We start from the raw sequence: 22030 nt of genomic DNA, 5'->3' as shown, positions 1-22030 counted from the left end.
GATTTGTGACATAAATCATATTCATATTATTAGGTAATTACAATGTAAGTGATAGCAGTTGCTAATTGCATACTGCTTCATTAAATACATTTTCAGTTGTATACAAAAACGTTGTTTTGGTGGTGTGGAACAGAAGTCACTTATATGTTATTCATGCTTTTTAAAGTTTATATTTATTTTTTTATAATGTTAATACTTGATACCCAGACACCCCCTTACTGTAGGATTCGTGATGCATATGTTGCATTTTTTCTTAGTTTTTAATCTTTGACTTCAGTTTTATCAATGAAAGCCAAAAGTAAAGGTTATATCAACACAGTGGGTTGGAGGACTGTCTTGAAAATATTTTAATTGAAACTTGATCATGCATGTTCCTGCTTGGGATGGAAAATTATACATGGGTTATATTTTTATTATGGCTCTCTTTTTATTTTTTCTTTGCTTTTGGTATAATAATAAAAAAAGTGATGTGCTTTATTAACTCAAGAAACTGGATTATAAAAATATTAAGTTTCAGTTTTGCAGTGACCCAAAAAGCATTAGGAGGAGAGAAAATAAAATACAAAAAAAATGACCATTTGTAAGGAATCGCTGAATAGTTAAACAGATGGAAAACACAATATGATATGAAATTACATCATGCATCCATCTTGTCATTTTAGAAAACTCTACCATTAACTGTGATGTCAACGTAAAAGCCTAATTGCAATATAAAGTGACTAACATGAATACAAAATTGCTTTTAAAACCAGTCAGTGTGAAACCTAGAAATGTCATTTTGATTAGATATTTCAGCCTGTACTATTTCTATTATAGCTGGTGATACAGGATATACACAATCTCATCACTCTTGTATCATTATTATTTAGTTTAGTTCTGTTGTGGAATAAGGTATGGGATCACAAAAATGTATCTTAATACACAAAATACACAAAAATATCTTAAACAGTTCATTGGTTTTATAATGTGACAGAATGCAGACAGACAGAAGCCAGCTAGAGAACTACAAAATAATTTTGATGGCCAACTTTCATGCTTACTGACTTTTGTCTGTACACCCTCATTAACCAGTATTAAGGTACAAGATGTGGAAGGTGGCAGGACCACAAAAACATGTAATAGTTGCTAGATTCATTAAAGTTCACCTTGGGTTCTCAAGAATCCAAAATTCTATGCAGAGCATCATATTTGCACAGCTTGAAATGTAAGTCCATAGAACTTATATAAGATATATCACTAATATTTTTTGGTTAGGGGTACACCATTTCCCTGTGGGAGAATACTAATATTAGTAACTAGTATTTATATATCACCAACATATTTCGCAGTGCTTTACAAAGTCCAAACTCATGTTACTAACTGTACTTTAAAGGGGCTCTCAATGTAATGTCCTTACCATAGTCGTATGCCATTATCACAGTCCAAGGTCAACTGGGGGGAAGCCAATTAACCTAACCTCATGTTTTTGAAATGTAGAATACCTGGGAGAAAACCACACAAACACGGGGAGAACATTCAAACTTCATGCAGATAGTGCCATGCAAAGGCCAGAGTGCTAACCTCTGAGCCACCATACCACCAGAGGGGGGCTTCCAAATTGCATCATTAGTCCCTCCTTCTCAATTAGACCCCACATCCTTGTCTGACAGTTTTCACCAGAGGGTCATAGAGAGTGCCCTTTTGATCCCTTTGTTTTGTTTCCTTTTTTAATTTTCCTGAAACACTGGCCATAATAAAATGTTACCTTCTTTGTTTATTATCTAATAGATAAATAGTTTATAAAATTAGCTTCCCTAACCCTCAAAAACAAATTTTGCTGTTCATATATGTTCAAAATATTTTTATGTAAATGAACCTCTCAATTTTGCTCCCGAATTCACTGTGTTTATTAATTTCCTAATCACCAATACGAAACAGTTATGCTGACTAGAAGTTCTGACCTAGCTTGCTAAATACTCTGGTATTGAGGCAGTGAATATAGAAAACACTGGATCAGCATAACAGTCAATCAACTAGCTTTTTTAATTACCATTTTTCAGAAGGTTGGCCTTTCATTGTTAATTGCAACATTTAAATGCAAAATGTTTGTATATTCCTATGAAATTCACAAATCTAATCTGAGTACATCTCACTTTAAGTAACGACCCCCAACATCCTGGCTTAGCAGTAAAGATGTTAAATGTACTGAAGTATGTTAACAGCATCGGCTAAAACTAAAAGGCTTGCAAAGAAAAACGTGTGTTTTTGACAGTGTATAATTTAACTGCAGTCTTGTACAGGAAAATTAATGAAGGTGATTATAATTAAGAGGAACTAATGACCCTTTGAACACCTATAAATGTGTGCCTTCTGCTCCTGTTTATAAAAATAGTAATGCATAACCTGAAGAAGATCCTATAGCTGGGCTTTCTGGCACTGTTATCATTTATGTAATTAGGAAATAATTAGAGATGAATTTTGGAAAATCTGCTTGCCCATTAATTTGAGTGATGGGATTGATTGATTAAGCTAATTTCGACAATTTAATAAAGTCAAGTATGTTAGAGAGTTCATGGCTTCCAAGTCATGTTGAATACTGCATGAACGCAGTATTGTTTCCTTTTGTTTTTCTTCTATCCCCGAGATAGGGTGAGCAACTTTATTTCTAGTGTATAACTGTAATCCCCATGACCCATGCAGTCACAAAAATGGTTACTTCTCTACTATTATGGCTGCTGGGACCTTACGAGTACATTACAACTCCTTGTATTTTAGGGTAAAATAGCCACTACTTACTAATTTATGGGATGTGATATGAAGGGTATTTTGGAGGGTGAGATGTGGTGTAAATGATACACTGGTGTTGTCATGATGTGGGATATGGTGCCAGTGGAATATAATGAAATGTACATTTTGAGTGCTGGAAATGGGTGTAAGGGGTAAATTGGGCTGGACCTTTTTTTCAGGGGCACATTCAAAGTTTTTTTGTTGGTTCACTGATACTAAGTTATGTCCCTAATTGTCTTACGTCAATTCATTAGACTGCCACTTACGTCACAAATCAAAGTGAACTACTTTATTATTTACATTTACGATAAATAATCACGGGTTTGTCAAGACAAATACTGAGGTTTAACTGACTAGTAAAGACACAGACGGCAGGTTCTTATTCTTCCACGTTCTAAAAAGGTCTAGCATTTATACATAAAGTTTTACACTGTTGTATATTTTGTTAGGAACTGCTGAGCCACAAGGACACAACTCTTAACATTTACAAGTTACATGCATATTGTATTATACTTTATATTGTAATTTAGCTGACCCTCTCAACCTGTGATAGTAATAGGCAAAATATTCTAGCCATATGTTTTTCATGAAGGGATCAAAGATCATAGAAATTAGCTTGATGAGTCCCACAAAGATGACTTACTCTCACATAATTTGGGAACACTTTCCATGATAATCAGATGGAAATGGGCAATTAGACAGGGAATAATAATGGTCCCAATTATATCAAATGATTCAATTTTTGGCTAGGTCACATAAAGTCAGATATATTTAAATAATGTAAATTAGTAAGTCCTTACCTTTTTGTTTCAGTGTTGATTTGTGATATGGACAATTGACAATATTATCCTCTTATACATAAAAAATATATTTGATTTAGGTTGTCCATACCAGTAAGAGCAAGTTCTGATGACACACCAAGTTATCTTATACTACTGCTGTTGCTGCTTGGATGCCAGAACCATTGATAGCTCTTTCAGTGAATAGCTATACCTAAATACAACCTGTGGACCTTTAGATTGCCAGCACATTGCTTTATCTGCAGGCTTCGGGTAAGAATATAAAGGTCTCCTCGGTCCTGTCATCCCATCAGCAGTGTCTAATAGGTTGCAGGGGAAATCCACCTTCCCAGCTACTGTTACTATTTAAAAGGATAAATACATTTATTGTATTATATTTAACACACAAGCTTTCATTCCTGTTAAACATTGGATGCTTTGGATGAACTTTACCTTGCTCTTTGAAGACTTTGGTCTACATTGCAAAATTTTCCTAAAACATCACTTACCAGTTCAACATTGCTGGTTCCTAGTCCACGTTTAGGCCTATACCAGACTTGTGAACCAATTGTTAGTGACAGCTCGCCAGTGAAAACATAATTTTGCAGCACAGATTGAGGAATACTTGCCTATTTGAATGGGTTGAAATCCTTGCTGGTTGGATGAGTGGGGCATTGCTCTTTCACTGGTGACTTTTATTTAGCAACATTTCCATTAGAAAGGGAGAAAATATTAACTCTGCACATATTGCTGATCCTGTCACTAGCAAACTTCGATCAGCCACAGGACTGCATGTGTGTCCGGGAGAGTCATGCCACTTTAGGCCATGGATTTTATGGCCTTGTGACAAATTTGGTGCTGAGACAGACATAAGGTAAAACTGAGTTATTAAAGTGTACACGGAAGTGGAGGGAACCTGTGTTCACCTTCTCTGTACAAGTATGAATGCTTGAAATACATTTAGGCCCACATATATATAATGCATATCTTTCTATGCATATGCAAATTGTAGTTAGAAAATTATTTTACTGCTCATTATAGAAAAAGAAATGTGACTTATGTGTACAGTAATTTCTACTACTGAAATGTATACTTGCCTATTAATATATGGTTTGAAAACAAATAAATAATATTAGATTTACTGGTTTACAGGGTTCCTGATTTAGTCTTTATAATATTATCACTACTTTTATACTATACTATGCATTTTATGTACAAGTACTTAATGTTCATGCAATATGTTGACAAGCTGTGTTAACATTGAATATATAAATCAGGGAAAATTACAAAATATTTTTTTCTTACAAATGTTTGGCTGCATCAATGTATTAACTAAACTAAAGGGTGAACCATTTTAAACTAACTTAAAGGGTGAACCAATTTGACATTAAAATAGCTAGTTCCAAAAAAATTGTCTGGTCGTGCTTTCTTTTTTTATTAATTTACTATACTACCATACTGTTTTAAAGTTAATTATGATAATTAATTCAGCACAGATTACTAAAAATAGAACATTAAATGCAAGCAGATCAGCTGTGCAGAGAAAGTATATAAATCCTTAATTACAAACATATATTTTAAAGCTGACATTATTCGTGTAGAAAAGTAAATAACAATTGAGCTAAACTAAATTGAACTACATGCATATATATTAATGATTTCATTTCATAGGAGCAATTAGCATTTAAACATTCTACTATTTTTTTGTTTATGTTTTTAGTATGTGAATGTTAGTCTGGTTTTGTGGTTTTGTATGTAGCTATTTGCCACACAAGAATCATGAAATTTGCAGGCCATATCACAATGCCCTCCCCTGCATGTCATAGACTATATCAGGCACAGCAAGATGCCCTGGGAGTAAGAATAGTCTTCTAGTGAAAACAAAGGCACCTAATGGATTAAAATGCAGTGCAAAAGAAAAATAATAAATAAACCTTTCCAAATCCATTAGGATAAAATATTTGCTGTTTAAATGAATAGGCTTTAATTATTTCAATTCGTTATTAAGCAAAGTAAAATAAACTTTTATGAAAGCAAATAAAATGTAATAAAAAGGGCTACTAAAACAGCTTGGTATTTTTCTTCATCCATAAAATTATGTAAAAGCAAAACCAAGGCTAAACAGAATAGACAACAAGAATGTAGGAGACTGCATTATGAAAAAGGCGACATGTGTGTGCAATATATGTTTCTAAAACAAAGCTTTCACCATCATCGACAAACATGTTTCCAGAAAGCACATTATTTATTTATTTTCCTGGACTTTCAGAGTTGTTTCTACATTATTTTTGCTCTCAGAGTTCAAGCATGATTTAACATGTCACAACTCGTTAGCCTAACTGGGTTGGATTGTCTGACATACTTCCACTAAAACAGGGCAGCCGTCCTTTCAAGCATGCTGCTGCCCAGACAAATGAAGTGTCACAACAGTTAGAACTTGCTCTTGTATTGTGACAGCAGTAGCTTCCTCTGACAAAGTCGGCAGCAGAGAATTTAGACAGCGCTAATACCAACAGATACATCTCGGGTCTTTTTAGATTGTGGCCACACACAAAGTACACACCGAGCCAGGCTTGAAAGGGCTCATTGATCATTCATCTGAGACCTATTGGGGTTTTGGAAAAGAGTATTAGTCAAAAATTTGATGAGACAAAGAAAAACCAAAGCTTGGCGCTCATTGAAAAAAAAAAATGAAGAAAACTGGCAGGATATTTTATGATGAAAATAGCCTGAGGTGGAGATTTGAAAAAGACTACTGGGGCACGTATCCTGTGACCTGACAAGAGGCATAGGACCTGGAGATCCACCAGTCATGACTATGAACAGGCCCCTACCCTAGGGAGGTCCAGGCCACCTTCTATGCAACATCTGCCCCTAACAAAGAGAAGAATAGATGAATCCAAAAATGCAGAACTGCCTAGGAAAGAAACATTATAATTCTCTATGTGACATTAAATCAGATTTTACAAGTCCAAGTGCAGTAGTTAGTTATAGGTAAACATTATTATACATGTGTCTGCCCTGAAATGTTCTTAAGCAGCCCTGCAATAGAGGACCCAGAACCTTACCATTCAGTGCACTCTCCATTCAATTTCATGACAGCCCAAAGTGGAGGGGTTTACCTGACTGCTTCACAAAAGCCTGTTGTAAACATTGTTTATTCTGTCTGTGTTCGCCTACCACATAAAGCAGTTCAGTTCAGTGGGATGACGTGGCCTGTGTAGGCAAGCACCAAGCCTATGCTCAGACTGGCAATGAGGTTACAGTGCGGTTACTGCTTCCTCATGTCAGTAAACTGCTACAAGTAGCATCTAACCCTTTTTTGAGTGTACTCATTGATACTCTGAAAACTACTAAAATTGTATCTGATGTCATAAAATTCTCAGTTTTACCATTTAGTGAAATTGAATTGCGATGATGGCATTATTATTCTATGTTATGCCGCAACAATGTTACCAGTGTCAAGTATTGTGGTTAGATATTAACAAATTATCCCACCGCTAACTGACCAAACTAGAGCTGAAAAATAAAACCTTTACACCAAGAAATTACAAACATATTTTTTGGGGAGATAATGGGGTAAAGTTCTATGATCAGTTGTTTAGCTGGAAATAGTTGAACCCCATACCAAAACTTTGGTTGAGGCACAGATACCACTTGTAGGGCCATCATTCTTCTCATTCATCCATTTAGGGCCCTATTTACCTTTTATATGCAGGGTAAGGCTAAACCTGGAGTTGTGGCCATTAAAAGTCATTTGGTCTATATGCCAAGTCACATAATCCAGTTCCTTCTCCTCCTTCACTTGTGCTACCCCGTGGCAATAAATGGCAGTTACCTCCACTCTCTGGTAAATCCTGCAATTGCAAAGGGGTAGTTATGCCCCTCTCTGTGAACACAGAAAGTGATGAGACCTTCTATTGGAGTTTGTTCCCCTATTAGTGAAGTTAAGGAAGGTAAGTAGAAACCAATAATAAATACTGAAACAGAAATAAAAAGAGTTAGATGTTTTGCCTTTCCCTACTTGTTCAAAATATAGAAATGGTTTTGGATGGAGAGAGATAGTAATGCATTCCCAGTTCTGTTGTGATGTGCTAACAGACTTTCTGCAACCACAGTTACCATCATCCAACATTCACCCATCACCCAACATTCACCCATCACAATATATTCCTTGTATGTGACATAATAATTATTATATACAAATAATATTTATAAAACAATATAACGTTCACAGAATAATTAATTTTGGTCAGATTGAGTTTGGTATCAAATTCAACCCCTGTAGCCACTAGCAGTGATGATTTTTTGGACAGAAGATGATTTTCAATGACAGAAGAAAATATACTTGTTTAAGTGTTAAGTCATAGGTCAAGGCATAGGTTTTGCTACACCTAGCTTGTATAAGGCTCTGTTTATGTCAGTGCTACAAAAAGTGCTATTGCTGACATACTTTTACTTTATCTGACCAAACAGAATACTGTAAAATTTAAAAAACTAAACAATATATTTGCATAGGAATATACCAGTCAATAATGCATTGTTTTTATAAGGGGCAAAATGTTATGTAGGTTAATCACATCTGAGTCACCAAAATATGCCGGCAAATTACTTGGATGTTCTCTTCTCACCAGTTCTCCCAGTGGAATCCCAGACAGATCTTCCTATTGGTCCATTTTTTATGGGCAACTTGTTTTGTCAAGCCAATTATTAACGGTACTAGGATGTATTGAACTTTTCAGGCTAGAGTACAAAAAAATCCTGTGCATACTGCTAACCGATATATCAATCTATGGCCATCTATGGTATGTGCAGGCATGACAGTACGGTGCTGACCAGTTTAACTATACTACTGAAAAATGTTATTAGACAATAAAATATACCACACTGTACTTAATCTGATTTACCAAAATGTAAAATTTGAAGAGTAAGTATATGGGTTGTATAAGATAACTCAGGTTTAGTTTTTTCTTCTTACTTCAAACAATAGCAATCAGACCCACAGAGTAACCAAAATTATGTAAGTCTATCTGGGAACCAAAAAAATCAGGCTAATTATGTGAAACTAACATTAAAAATCCAGTAGCAATGTACCGAGGGAAGGAAGGGATGGAAACATGAAAGCCTTACTTGTCGAAATCACCTAGGAAGTTGCTGGAATGTTTAGGTAAAAAAATAATTTCTGCCTTATGATATATAAATGGAAGACAGTAGCATGGACATTCCCAACCAGAGTTTCTCCAGAAATTGCTTGGGGTCCATTGAACTGTGGCTGGAGAACATTCCCTGATGATGCCTGCATGTTTCTAAGGCCAACATTATTTGGTGGAGCCAGCTGCATGACTCTAATGTTTATAAAGGTATTTTTTCATCCACCACTATAAGGGAGATGTTTTTTCAAGTGGCCACCAATTTAGGACATTTTGTTCCAATGGCCCCCAAAACATTGTTAAAATAGGGCTTCCCCTGAAAATTATTTAAAGGGTTACTCAGAGATAAAAAGATTGAGAAAGGTTATAGTAGTAGATATCATAAGATCATATTTTCTATATTCTTTTGTAAGTGGTCAATCGAAAATATACTTATTGGAATTATTCCTGGGAAAGAGAACTGTGAACCCTTGATGTTCTTAATGCCAGATAATTTTATTTAAACTCTTTTGCAGTCTTTATTTGTAGTCACTCATGACTAAAACATACTCCATCACTTAGCACACAGAAAGCGCTGCAGCTCCCTGTCTTGTTTATCAGCGGGATGACAAGTACAATGCGTATTAATTTCATGGAATTCTGCTTCATGACATTCCTGGTCTGCAGCCAAGGAAAAGTCAGCAAAAGTGACTTTGAAGAGTGTATTTTGCAATTCACCCGATTTCACAGATTTTTAACTTTATTACTGGGTGCATGTACTCTTATACAAAGAAGTCTTTCTGTGTCAGAATTAAAGAAAAGTTTAAAGAGAATTATTCACAAGGCACAATGACTTAAATTTACCAAGCAGTTAAAAAAAACCTGACAGGGAAAAACTGTCCAAATCCCATGTTAGAATATAAATCAGTGTCTAGCATAAAGTAAGGGACATTTTCATTTGATGTATTGCCTATTCATGGAAGAATAAAAGATATACTGTAGGTCAATTTACTATTGCTTGAAATAGTATAAGGGTTTTCCAAATATAATGTACATTGCCAATAAATTGAAATAATCATAATATTGTGTGGTTATTTAAGTCCTAAGAGCTATAGTTAGCTCTCACTGGCAGTGATCTCAACCATGCAAACCTTCATCCGACCGCCACCTGTTTCCTTTAAATGCCTGCAGATCTAACCCAATAACTCTTTAACGGATCATTTACATGTAGTATGTGTTTATTATAAACATGCACAGATGTACTAACTAAAGAGCTACAATGCAGTAACAAATAACATGCAGATATCACCTTTCCTCATGCCTGCCATATACATTTGTTTTTGGCCCTGTTATTTTACAGAAAAACAACATTTGTTCTGCTAATGATTAAGTGAGCTGAATTTTCTTACTGTATTCTTTTCCATTAACCATTTCATTTCCACACCATTGATGGTAAATCATGGTAAATTTAGTAGTGCAAACGTGTCAGTTTATTTGACAACTTTTTTTTTAACAAAACCCCTTCACTTTTAATAATAGGCTTACAGATACACAAAAGATTCATCTAATTCTTAATGTTTTTCTGTTTCTAATTATTTTTTTTGCTTCTGTAATTGTATGTGATCAATACAGTATTTGAAAAAAATAAATTTTCTTTCTTTATATTATTTGTACTGTAGGCAAAGCCTGATTATTTTTTTAATAAATTCTCCAACCTGTATGTGATCAATGTATTTCAAATGCTAAATATATAGTATATATACATAAATATATATCATATATACATATGATATAGTGATCATAAGATTAATGATCACTCTACTTAGTTCCTAATGGTCAATTGTGATATCTGTGCCTGATAGGAGTACATTTTTAACCTACCCACAGCATGGTACTGGGGAATGATTATCTAAAAGCAGTGGTTAGGAATGGGTTGGTATGATTGGGTGTCACTTCCTAATAATTATTCATGGAAGACCAATTCACACGTCATTTGTCATATGCCATTGGTGGACAAGGACATTTTTACTTCTTACTTACAGAAGGCTTGTGCCTAAAGGCAGTAGAGACAATGAAACAGCCTTTTACGTGTATGGATATGAACCCCACTTTTACTATCTTCAGTAGAAATGCAGTCCTGTAAAAAAGCTTATCTACACAAGCTAAATTGGAAAAAGGAAACAAGAAACTAAAACACACACATCAGCTAATAGTCACCTGAGATGAACAGCTGTGCTCATCTCGGGTGAAAACCTGACATGTACAGTGGTCCCCTATGTCATTCATCAATCTCCCATGGCAGATTAATGAATGACCAATTAGTCATGACCGCTGTTTACTCCTATGGAAAATCTTGCTTGTCCTCCCCCTCTCCATTGAACAGAACAGTACTGTATGTACTATCACTGGAAACCATCAATAAGGTTGTTTCTAGGTCTATCTGACGTCTATATGAAGATTTAAAGAAATTATTCAGTGGATGAGTGTTGTTTGGAATGTTAGTTGTCCAGGCTTCAGTAATAGAAGTCCATCATTGTTAAAGGGTGCAGACAAAATGGTTTGGATTGTGAGCCCCTTCTGGGGACAGTTAGTGGGATGGCTGTAAATTGTGGGTAAAGTGCTGCATATTATGATGGTGCTATAAAAAAATACTAGTTAGTAATAATAATGTTAATAATGTGATGCCATAGTGTCAGTATTTAGATACCAATGGCATTCTATACAAGCACTTTTTATTTCACTGTTCTAGAAGTCTAATGCTTTTGCTTACTGTTAGAAACAGGGGAGTGTGAGCGCCAAATCGAATATAAAACGTTATTTCTTCCAGGAAACATGTAGCAGCTTTGTTGTATGCCTAATGTAATTATAAACTGCACTGAAAACTGTGTATGCAATGCTGGAGTGCAGCATTATAAGCCTGAGAGTGGAAAATCATATGAATGTATTTTTCTACATCAGTTCTAAAAATCCTGCAGCCAACATGTTTCCAGGCTTTTCAAAGTTCAATATTTTGTCAGACATTTTTCCTATATTCTTCACATTTTCAGTAGACACTTGTCAAGAATATGAGGAAGAGCACTTAGCATCTTCATAGAAAACTGACAGTTCAGTGTCAAACTGCTTTTATCGGCAGTCAGAAGATTAGACGAGTGACAGAACCACAGCTTATACAGCTCACTTGGAGAGTTCTAACAGGTTATAAAATATATTTTTGGTTAAGTTTGAAATTAAATCTGCTTACCTTTTGCCTTTAGTGCCCTTTTATCAACATGCAAATTATATTTTCAAACAAAATCTTTTCAAAATTATTACACATTATAGCTGAGGATCAATGATATTATCATTTTATGCTTTCTGTCCATGCAATGCGGCCAGATCAATAACTTCTGGAAAACATCAGCATCCATATTTGTCCTCCATAAGAAGGCTGGGAAGGAAAGGGCTAGAGCAGGGGTCAGCAACCTTTACTATGAAAAGAGCCATTTTGCCTCCTCTTCCACTAAAGAAAAATAGTCTGGAGCCGCAAAACATAACACAGTTTGTAAACTTTTAAAAGTTTTAATATTTTTTTAATTTTACCTGTTACAACAAGTGTGCATGTGTAGGCCTACTTTGAAATAAATTAAACACTGAACTATGCCCCTAGAAGCCTCCAGCTTCTAACGTATCATCCTGTTACATTAGAAGCTGGAGGCTTCTAACGTAACAGGGTAGATTTTTTTGATGGGCAGAGTTCTTTATGTTCTGACGATGCCTTAGCGATGAAATTTTAAGGGGTGTTAGCCACAGGTGTCCCTCATTTGCAGCTTTAATTTTGTTCACCTGTACCCCCCAAATCTTGAGTAATTGGGGTACAGGTGCTAGAAGCCTCCTGCAATGTGTAACAGGGTAGATTATTTTGATATGCAGAGTTCTTTATTTTCTGACGATGCCTTAGCGATTCAATTGTAGGTGGTGTTAGCCATAAGGGGCCCCCACTTGCACCTCTATTTTAGTCACCTGTACCGCCTCCCCCCCGTTCCAGAGAAATTGGGGTTCAGATGCTAGATGCTTCCAGCAATGTGTAACAGGGTAGATTTTTTTGATAGGCAGAGTTTTTATGAATTTTTAGGAGGTGTTAGCCACAGGTGTCCCGTACTTGCACCTAAAATTTTTTTCACCTGTACCCCCGTTTCCAGATAAATTGGGGTTTAGGTGCTAGAAGCCTCCAACAATGTGTAACAGGGTAGGGGTTTTTTGATGGGTGGAGTTTTTAGGAGGTGTTAGCCACAGGTGTCCTCCACTTGCACCTCTAATTTTGTTCACCTGTACACCCTTCCTGTTCCAGAGAAATTGGGGTTCAGGTGCCTCCAGCAATGTGTAACGGTAGATTTTTTTGATGGGCAGAGTTCTTTATGTTCTGATGATAGCCTAACAATTAAATTTTAGGGGGGTGTTAGTCACAGGTGTCCCCCACTTGCACCTACATTTTTGGTTTTGTACATCTCCCCATTCCAGAGGAATTGGGGTTCAAAGGAGGGGGATGTCATTGTACACATCCATTTGTACACGCCCCGTGGTAGATTTATTTCACTGGTAGATTTTTTTCATTAGAACATCGGATAGGGAATCCCCCTCCTCCGCAGTGTCTTGGGAGGAAGGGGATCCCCCATCAGAGATCTCCCCGCGGCAGCCGAAGGGAGCCACAACAAGGAGACTGAAGAGCCGCATGCGGCTCACTCGGCTAGAGCATACTTTCTCAACCTTTTTAACACAAAGTAACCCCTTGGCATAACTTTCGTGTCTTAAGGAACCCGAAATAGATCACTGGTGCCACTGAGAGGTACAAATTATTAAGGAACCCCTAGCAACCTCTGGAGGAAGTTTAGTTGAGAAACACTGGGCTAGATGTTGCTGAAAAGCAGCCAGGAAATTAGATGAGCTCTATCTAACTACCATCAGGTTCTAAAGCACATGTCCAAGAAGTGTGAATATGCAGTTACAGTTGAGGAGAGGAACTGGTATAAGTGTGCAAGTAAGGTTCAACTAATGTAAAGGAGCTTTTCATATTATCATTTAGTGCTACTTCTATTTTCCCTGGTGCTACTACTATGAACAATAATAATTCTTTTTGTTCTTATTATTTTTTATATTCTCCTTTATTCAATTATTTTTTTTATTTTGAAAAATCTGCCATATTCTTGAAGTCTCTCCTAATGATAAGTAGCATCATGAAGATCCAACTCCCAACATCACTACCTATTTTTCCTTAAGGCAGGAGCAGCTGCTATATATATTTTATGTATATACTCCTCATTGTTGAGATTGTAGTGCAGCTTCCACAATCAGGTATACTGTTTGTAATACTGAATTGTATTCAGCAATCAGGGTCTATTTCTTATAGAGGGGTCACATCCTTGATATCCATGACAGTTAATACATAGAACTTTCTAAAAAAAATTCCTAAACCATGTAAAATTTTTGAATGTTTAGAATTTGCTGTCAAAATTGATACACATTTATTTAGTCAGTTTGCAAAATGTAGTATTCTATGCATTCCTGAAACTAATTTTCATTTACTCTTGGGAATGGTTTGAAAATCTGCCTCTCAACTTGATGGATAGATCCGTTATCTTGGTTCCTAATGATTAGACAAGATTGGGCTATGGTCTATTGTTTGCAGACTGGCATTGCATTGATGTATGCACCACTAAGGCTATCACATGATGTGTTTTCAAATTGCAAAGTGACAAAGCATGATTCATTTTTATGCTCTTCTTCACAGGGGCCAGTAATCTCATCTTACTTGCATATGTTGGCAATTTGTCTGCAAGTGGTCCTGTAATATGCATGTCTCTGAATGAGTAAAATATTCCTCTCCATGTGACACCATCACCACCTGTTAAACAGAAATGCTGGGCAATATTTTATAAAGATTAATATTCTGGAAACTAAATCCTAAACCAGATAGTTGTCAGCAATTACTCTTTGTTTTGATTAGTGGACTGACCTCATAGGGTAAAACAAGCTCCTATTTTATAAATTACTAAGCCTGCGTGATTTTCTGTGTTGTGCACAGATGTCTATCAGAATGGAGTGTGCTGACACAAGATTAAGGGACATTGTTTTAATCTCCAATAGCAAGCTTGGAAACAACTGGAGATGAAGTCTCTATGCTAAGAATTTGAGTAAACAGAGGGTCCTGCCATTTACTGATAAAAATAACTTTGTAAAGCTTAGGGGACGGAGTTTGAAGGAAAAATTACCATGACATCGATTTAGATGGAATGCATCCAACTGGACATTTGTAAATATGAATTAACAATGGAATAGTAAATAAAATTAACCTGCTTTCCTAACCATTAAACGTATATTTTGTAATTCTAATAACAGTTGGGCTATGATCACTTTTGAGTATAAGCATATTGAGGGAGAAAGTTTCTGATAATTTGCCATAGCTCAATCAGCCTAAACTGTTGTGAGCAATGAAAAATAGGGCAGGTGTTAACATGGCAGGGCCTAAACATAAATTCCATTAAAGCATGCCAATCTAGTGAGGCTACTCTCTTTTTAAGGGGAAAGAGGACTTCAAAATAGTCATTGGTGATCAATATATTGTCATTCCAACCCCTAGTATTTTATTATAGTTGGAGTTTCTACAAAGTATATTTCTATGAAGCTATGAACACTTAAATGAAAAACATGTCTTTCCATGTCCTACTGGATGCAAACTGTCCTGATATCAATGAAACTTGACTGACTGATGATTCACCATAGTGATTACCTAACCTGGGCATATTAGGTAATATACACCCCGGAGATCTTGTGTGTATAATCCAGGCTAAAAAGGTTTTGTCAGTTTTCTCATAGGACACGTGCTAGCTTTTTTCATGTATGCTTTCATTTGTGTTGCACCCCAAGACCTTCCATGCCTTTATTTTGGAATGTCTCCTACATTCTGTAATACATTTGGGGAAAACAAATGGTTATTCTGTAAAGGCTCTCTGTGGTCTTCTTTATACTCTGCCATGCTTGGCATGTGAGTGCTGATTGCTTGTGAGGTGCTAAATGATACAGGGACCAGCAAAAGTAAGTATATTAATGAGTAAAAGGAATACCCTACATTTTTCTGGCATTTTTTTTAAGCTAGAAGTTCAATGTATCCACATACTGTGCAAGAAAAGCCAATCAGTATGTAAGTCTAGTACTAGTTGCAAAGATGTTTTAGCATGCTGGGCAGAATTTTATATAAACTCCGGGCAGATGGAAAATACACCAAATAATGCAGTTTTGTAATGAATGTACAGTGTAAATACACAAATGTTAATTTGTATCATCTTTTTATCCCCTTTACAGCAGTTCTCCAACTAGAACAGGTAGGGTGGAACCATGAACCAAATAACCATGGTGCTATGCACAGATAATCAAGACAATCAAGGAGCAAGCTAAGCAGGGTTAACAGGGGGGTGATCTAATCTGTCTAATGTTTCTCCTTCAAAGCCAACCACAGGCTAAATACAGGGAGGTGTCCAAGTGTTTTTTTTCACCTGCAGCAGAGAAAATTCATTCATCAAGAATACTTAAGTTCTACAATCAAGAATACTTAAGTTCTACAGGCTTTCTCTGCTAGCACTTTTGAGCATAAGCATATTGAGGAAGAAAGTTTCTGATAATTTCTCAATCAGCCTAAACATGTTGACATGGCAGGGCCTAAATATAAATACCAATAGGGAACGCCAATCCAGTGAGGACTTCAAAATTGTCATTGGTGCATTATCGACTTTTATTTTTTTGCAAGAGTGCAATTTTATTTTTGCCATTGGTATACATTTTGCATTTTTTTAAAATATACTTACAACACATTAACGTTTTGATGTGTAAAATCACATTCTAGTCTTTGTTATGGTACAGCAGAAAGAATGGATAATAAGCCTAATAGCCTAACTACTTAGTGCTGTTCATGTTGTGAGAATGCATTTAAACGTGTCTGCAAGCATGTTCTACACTATATAAATGTTAAAAGGCTGATAACAGATAAAATCAGTGAATGACCGATATACAAAAGTATGCCTTAGAATCAAATTTATCCTGTTATGTTACAGACTTGACTCTCTACAATAACGCACATAGTAATCCAGCAAAAATACTTTAAACTACTGTATATTGTGCACATAAGGAACATAATCATTGCCTGTCAGTAAAAAAGCCAATTAAAGAGGGTCTTTAATGTCAACATAAATCTACAGTCTGTTGTAAAAGCTACTCGAGGTGGCTTACAAAAAGAAATTTCACTGTTTTATCCATAAGAATGAAATCTACTATTATATATATATAAATAATTCTACTAATCTATAAAATAAAAGCAAATATTTCAGATTACACTCATCTAAGAACCACCATTAAGCCTTTTTCAGACCACACTATGGCCATGTTGGAAAATCCTGTGCTCACTCATTTCATTTCCATTCAGTAAAATCCACCTGACATGTCAGTATGCATGAAAATAATACCCTCTTGTGAGTATGAGATTTGTACTTATCAGAAAGAGATAAGTAACTTTGGGGCAAGTTAGTATAATTAGAGCAATGTATCAGCAAGTATTTGATGATATGAAACATACCATGATACACGCAGAAAGTAATGTCTGATTTTAGGAAAACTGTCATAATAGATAGAATTACACTATGATCCAGCTAGATTCCTGCCATGCCTGCTTCCAGCTGTCATTCCAATCTAGATTATGACCAGTATTATAGTAGTATTGCATTACAAATTTATTAATTTGCTGTCTTTGTACTTCTGTAGAATTTTCCCTAATTTCCTGTTACAAGCATAACAGGAAGTTAAAGTAAATCTTTCAAAGTGAGAGCAATTCTACTTTTAGTTGTTCCATTAGATTTGCATTAGCCTTTATTAAGTGGACATCTCTAAAATGTTGATTTTCCCCTAGCCTTATACTATATGACACCAATCGAAAAAGGGCGAATCTCCCTGACTAGGATCAAGCCAATAGGAAAAATTGGACAGAAGTTTGAACTCTTTCCCAGTCTACCCAAAATAAAAAAGTTTCAATACATTTCATGGACTATTTACTAAGGATGATTTAGAGTCATTAGGACTTGCAGCTGACTGCAGTGGTCTACCACAGGCTCAACCACACTCCCATCTGCTCCTATTCAACTGAATTAGAGTGGTTGGGAACCATTTTATGCATGCATTTGCATGTGTCGGTAGTGGTGGTGCAGTTCCTGAAAGCAAGAAACCACTTCTGGAAGCAACATTGCTTTCTAGAACTGAACCATGCCATCAACTGAAAGCTGCAAGTTTGAAAGGGGGCTTACTTTATATTTATATATAAAAAATGAAAACTGTGTAAATATCTTATGCACATACCCAAATGTAAGACCATGAAACCAGCCAAAACATATTTAGTTTATTAATAAAGCAAATATTATCCATAAGGAATTTGTGTTAAGATAAATGTATATCAAGGGTTGTATATGGGTTTTATATCATGCCCCATAGGACACAGAAATTTATTCTGTGAGCTTTCTATATTTAACCTGTTACCGATACGTGTATATACATATGTGAGTTTATTTGTTTAGGGTAAAAATTCCTGGACCTCTGTATATTTTATTTGTTGCCATATGTTGCTGCATTTTTACTCTGACATATTTGACATATGGAAGAAATCATTTCAAACTGCACCAAAAATGCCACCAGTACAATTTTTTAAAATTTAAGTATGCATTGTCCTAAAATACCTAGATATGAACTGTGCCTAAGTGCATGAAAACCAAAATCTCAAGCACCCCCTTGTAACTTTTGTTTATTCTTGTAGAGAAGCAGATCTTAGCCTAACCTTTAAAAGAAAAGTTGCTTTAAATGCTTTGGTATATAAAAAAAAAAAACAGCTATATCACTTCCGAGATTAAATCATTGATTTTATTTATTATGAAATCAACTCTGAAAGATAAAATTGACAGTTCAAATGTCAAGCTGTTAAAAGAGTGGAAACTATCAGATATATTATTATCTCTAAAGCAATTACTTGATAGCCATCTCGCACGCTAGGTGTTGCCATCGTTCTCTGGCTCAAGCCACCAGTGAAGTGTTTGTCAATTGACGACGTCTGGGTTTTCGTTTTTCAGGCTGAAAAGACATACAAATATCTCTGGAGAAGCTCCTCATGCCTAATAATTAGCACTCTGTCACAGTGACTGGCTCCTGTTGAATACATCTTTCATGTGCGGCGTTGAGAGTCCAACATTCACACAACTGACAGGACTTGGCAATACTAACTGGCAGATGTTTCCAGCCACTGAAGTGCTGAGGGGTTACGGACACCCGGCTTTACCGCTGTGAATTAAATTGGTGCACTTCTGAGCCGTCTCATGGGATTTCACTCAAAGACAGTTTTAACACAGAGCAAAGAATGTTTCAGAGAGAGGTGACTCATCCAATCATTGTATATCTTTCTAATTGTTGCTGAGATAATATACCAAATATCTTCTGGAAAACAGCAGCCAGTGTAAATGAGGTATACAATAACGATATCAATGGAAGTAAATCTCATTAAAATATTTTGCTATAAACTCATAACAAACCAAACAATTACATCATTAGTTAGAAAAATACAAGATTTAATGACACTTCACATTTGATACGTATCTTATACTATATATAGGGGTCTTCAAAAAGTTTTCAAAAAAAAATTACATCACTTTTCTACATAGTCACCTTCCTTTGCAATGTATTTTTCCTAGTGTCGTACCAACTTTAATGCAAAATGTTTTAGGTTGACAGTGCTTATAATATTGTAAATTGAGTTTGAGTCCATGGATCTGGGTTTCCATAGGGGAAATAGGCTGTGACATTTAAGGGTTTATGATATACAACATCCCTTCCTCATGGGTTGATACCTGACATGTAATAGGCATCTATTAATGTTGTGGTAAAGTCGGTATTTATTCTTGATGGTGGGAAGGTAAAGTTAGCTTTCAATTCCACTGTATTTACAGATACTATGCCACTAATGCACTGCTGCTTTCACATAAAAATTTCCCCCTGTTCTCTGGCTGTAGCTGGACTTCTGGAGCACTCTGCATCCAGCAAACTAGTACGGTCATTCTCAAACATTTTAATTCAATCATAGCTCTCTCTACAATAGAGAATTTTATCCTCATACTAAGCACAGTCACAGAGATAAATTTATGCTCCTGGTTTACATAAAAATGTATGACAGATTGCTATTCTTCTTTGGTAAAAGTTTTGCAGCCATCTTCACCACAGTCCAACAACTCTTATACTAACAATTACACAATTAAATATTTATGTGTATATTATAAATGTAAATATGTTTTATAATTACACAAGTAGATCCCATCCTCACCGCTTCACTGCACATATTATATTATTATTATATTATATATGTTTTTGTTACATAGCAATGGTGTCACTTTGAGCCCAATTTATTAAAGTTCTCCAAGAGTGAAGAAGACAGACAATCATGGGTGAACCTAGGTGATCCAACAAACATTTATTGGATTTCTTAAAAATCATTTGTTACTGGTTGATAAATGTTTTATCCATTCATTTGGCTTTAATAAATCAGACCTTTTGTGTCAGTGGTTCTTTGTGCAATACAGGCAGAACTTGGCTAGTGGAAGAAGGCAGCATAGCACTGTCCCTACCTCATATACATGTAATGCCCACATGGGACTCTGGGCCTGATTGAAAAACTAAAATAAAAAGGGTAAGAGAAGTAGGAAGTAATAGATGCAACTAAATGTCCTTTACCCAAATTTAGATGGGTGCAGGTAACTCTGAGCAAGCAATTTCAACACAGAAGAGCCTGTATAAACATTTACTGCAAATGTAAAAAGCTTATTGGTTGCTGTGAGTTAAGTGATCATGTTAATATTCTTGGCATCATATTATTAGGAACTGATTCATAAACCTAATTGTTTTATAATCATATAATTAAAAAACTAAATGTAGGATCCTAAATAAAAAGCAGTAACATAAAGTTAGGTAATTACTAACAACAAATGTTTTCCTAATGTGTTTATATTATTGAAAATGTGGTTTTAAGCTAGATGTCTCAGAAGAAATGATTGGCTGGGAAGAGTTTTCTGAAGCTGTCATTATTGCTTTCCCCCCATAGCAGGCCAGCATCTGCAGCAACTTTCTCCATAGTCACAGTACATAGTGAAGTTGTGTTTTGTTAAACCTCTGTGGTCTTGTTTGCATTGATGGCCAGTCCGACGTTATTGATCTGGCAGAGAGACTGCACTTTCATAGCGGCATCCTTGTTTTCTCCAGCTTCCTGGCTGCCTGCATTGCATTTCATTCAGTGAATTACAATACAGCTAAATATATACTCTTGTTTATTCCTTCAGTTTTTCTGTGCTTTCTGCATTTGTTTAGATCTGTCTCCTTTTTGTTTGTAAATGTTTTACTTCAAAGAAAAGGCTATGTTCCAACCTGTTTTTTGGCTGTTCAGTGACATTAGGTTTTTGCTGAAAGTTATGGATGCCAGTTGACATCTAGCACAATAATATTTATCAAAATTTCTCAAGTACATTATTTTATTAAAGAGAGTATTGTTTACAGAATCACTTACAGTCATTTATTCTGTGCATTTCAACCTCCCAATCTCATATCTACATACCTAAGCATGCCAACGTTATACTTGAATAAGGCTTACTGCAAATTCAATAAATCACAAATGTGTATATCCTAGTCTGCCCTCAGTAAAGCCATGCTGCTTTGGTTCACTGAGTTGTGTGCTTTAAATAGTCATTGATCCTTCTTTTTATTAGTGCTTCTATTAATTTTACTACAACAGATGTTAAATTCACTGGCCCATCGTTGTCATTGATTTCCTCCTGTTGGAAAAGTTACAATGATTTTGTTCACACATTTTATTGTGTGAACTTGCGCAACTCCTTTAGTAAATCAACTTAAATGCCAAGGTAAATAAATAGTGAATGTGATTGTGGGCTGATTTACCGTGTTTCCCCGATTATAAGGCATACCCATCAAATAAGCCACCCCCGATTTTTGCTAAAATAATTAAAAGAGGCAATCACCCGTGAATAGGACATCCTCTGATACCTGATACTGTGTGTGTCTCCTCGATGCTGGCTGGAGTGCAGAGCCAAACTGAAAGTAACAAGCCGGCACACGCGCCCCCGCGATTCTGCACCAGGAAGCACGCTGCTGATCCCTGCCCTAACGGAGTTACCCGGCCGTACAGTAGAAAAAAAGGTAAGTCCGTGATCAGAAGGGGACAATCAATGGCACAGAGTGATCAGAAGGGGACAATCAATGGCACAGAGTGATCAGAAGGGGACAATCAATGGCACAGAG

The 22030-nt window shown here is 35.9% G+C and overlaps 1 protein-coding gene across 1 annotated transcript in view; it reads left to right on the top strand.

Moving 5' to 3' along the window:
• Positions 1-22030, top strand: part of EPHA5 (EPH receptor A5) — a 203512-nt gene that overhangs the window by 61027 nt on the left and 120455 nt on the right. The window lies entirely within an intron of this gene.

This window comes from Pyxicephalus adspersus, chromosome 3, assembly GCF_032062135.1.
Source record: "Pyxicephalus adspersus chromosome 3, UCB_Pads_2.0, whole genome shotgun sequence".
NCBI classification, from domain to species: domain Eukaryota; kingdom Metazoa; phylum Chordata; class Amphibia; order Anura; family Pyxicephalidae; genus Pyxicephalus; species Pyxicephalus adspersus.
The sequence above is the reverse complement of the archived record's forward strand: the minus strand, read 5'-3'. Positions and strand labels throughout refer to the sequence as shown.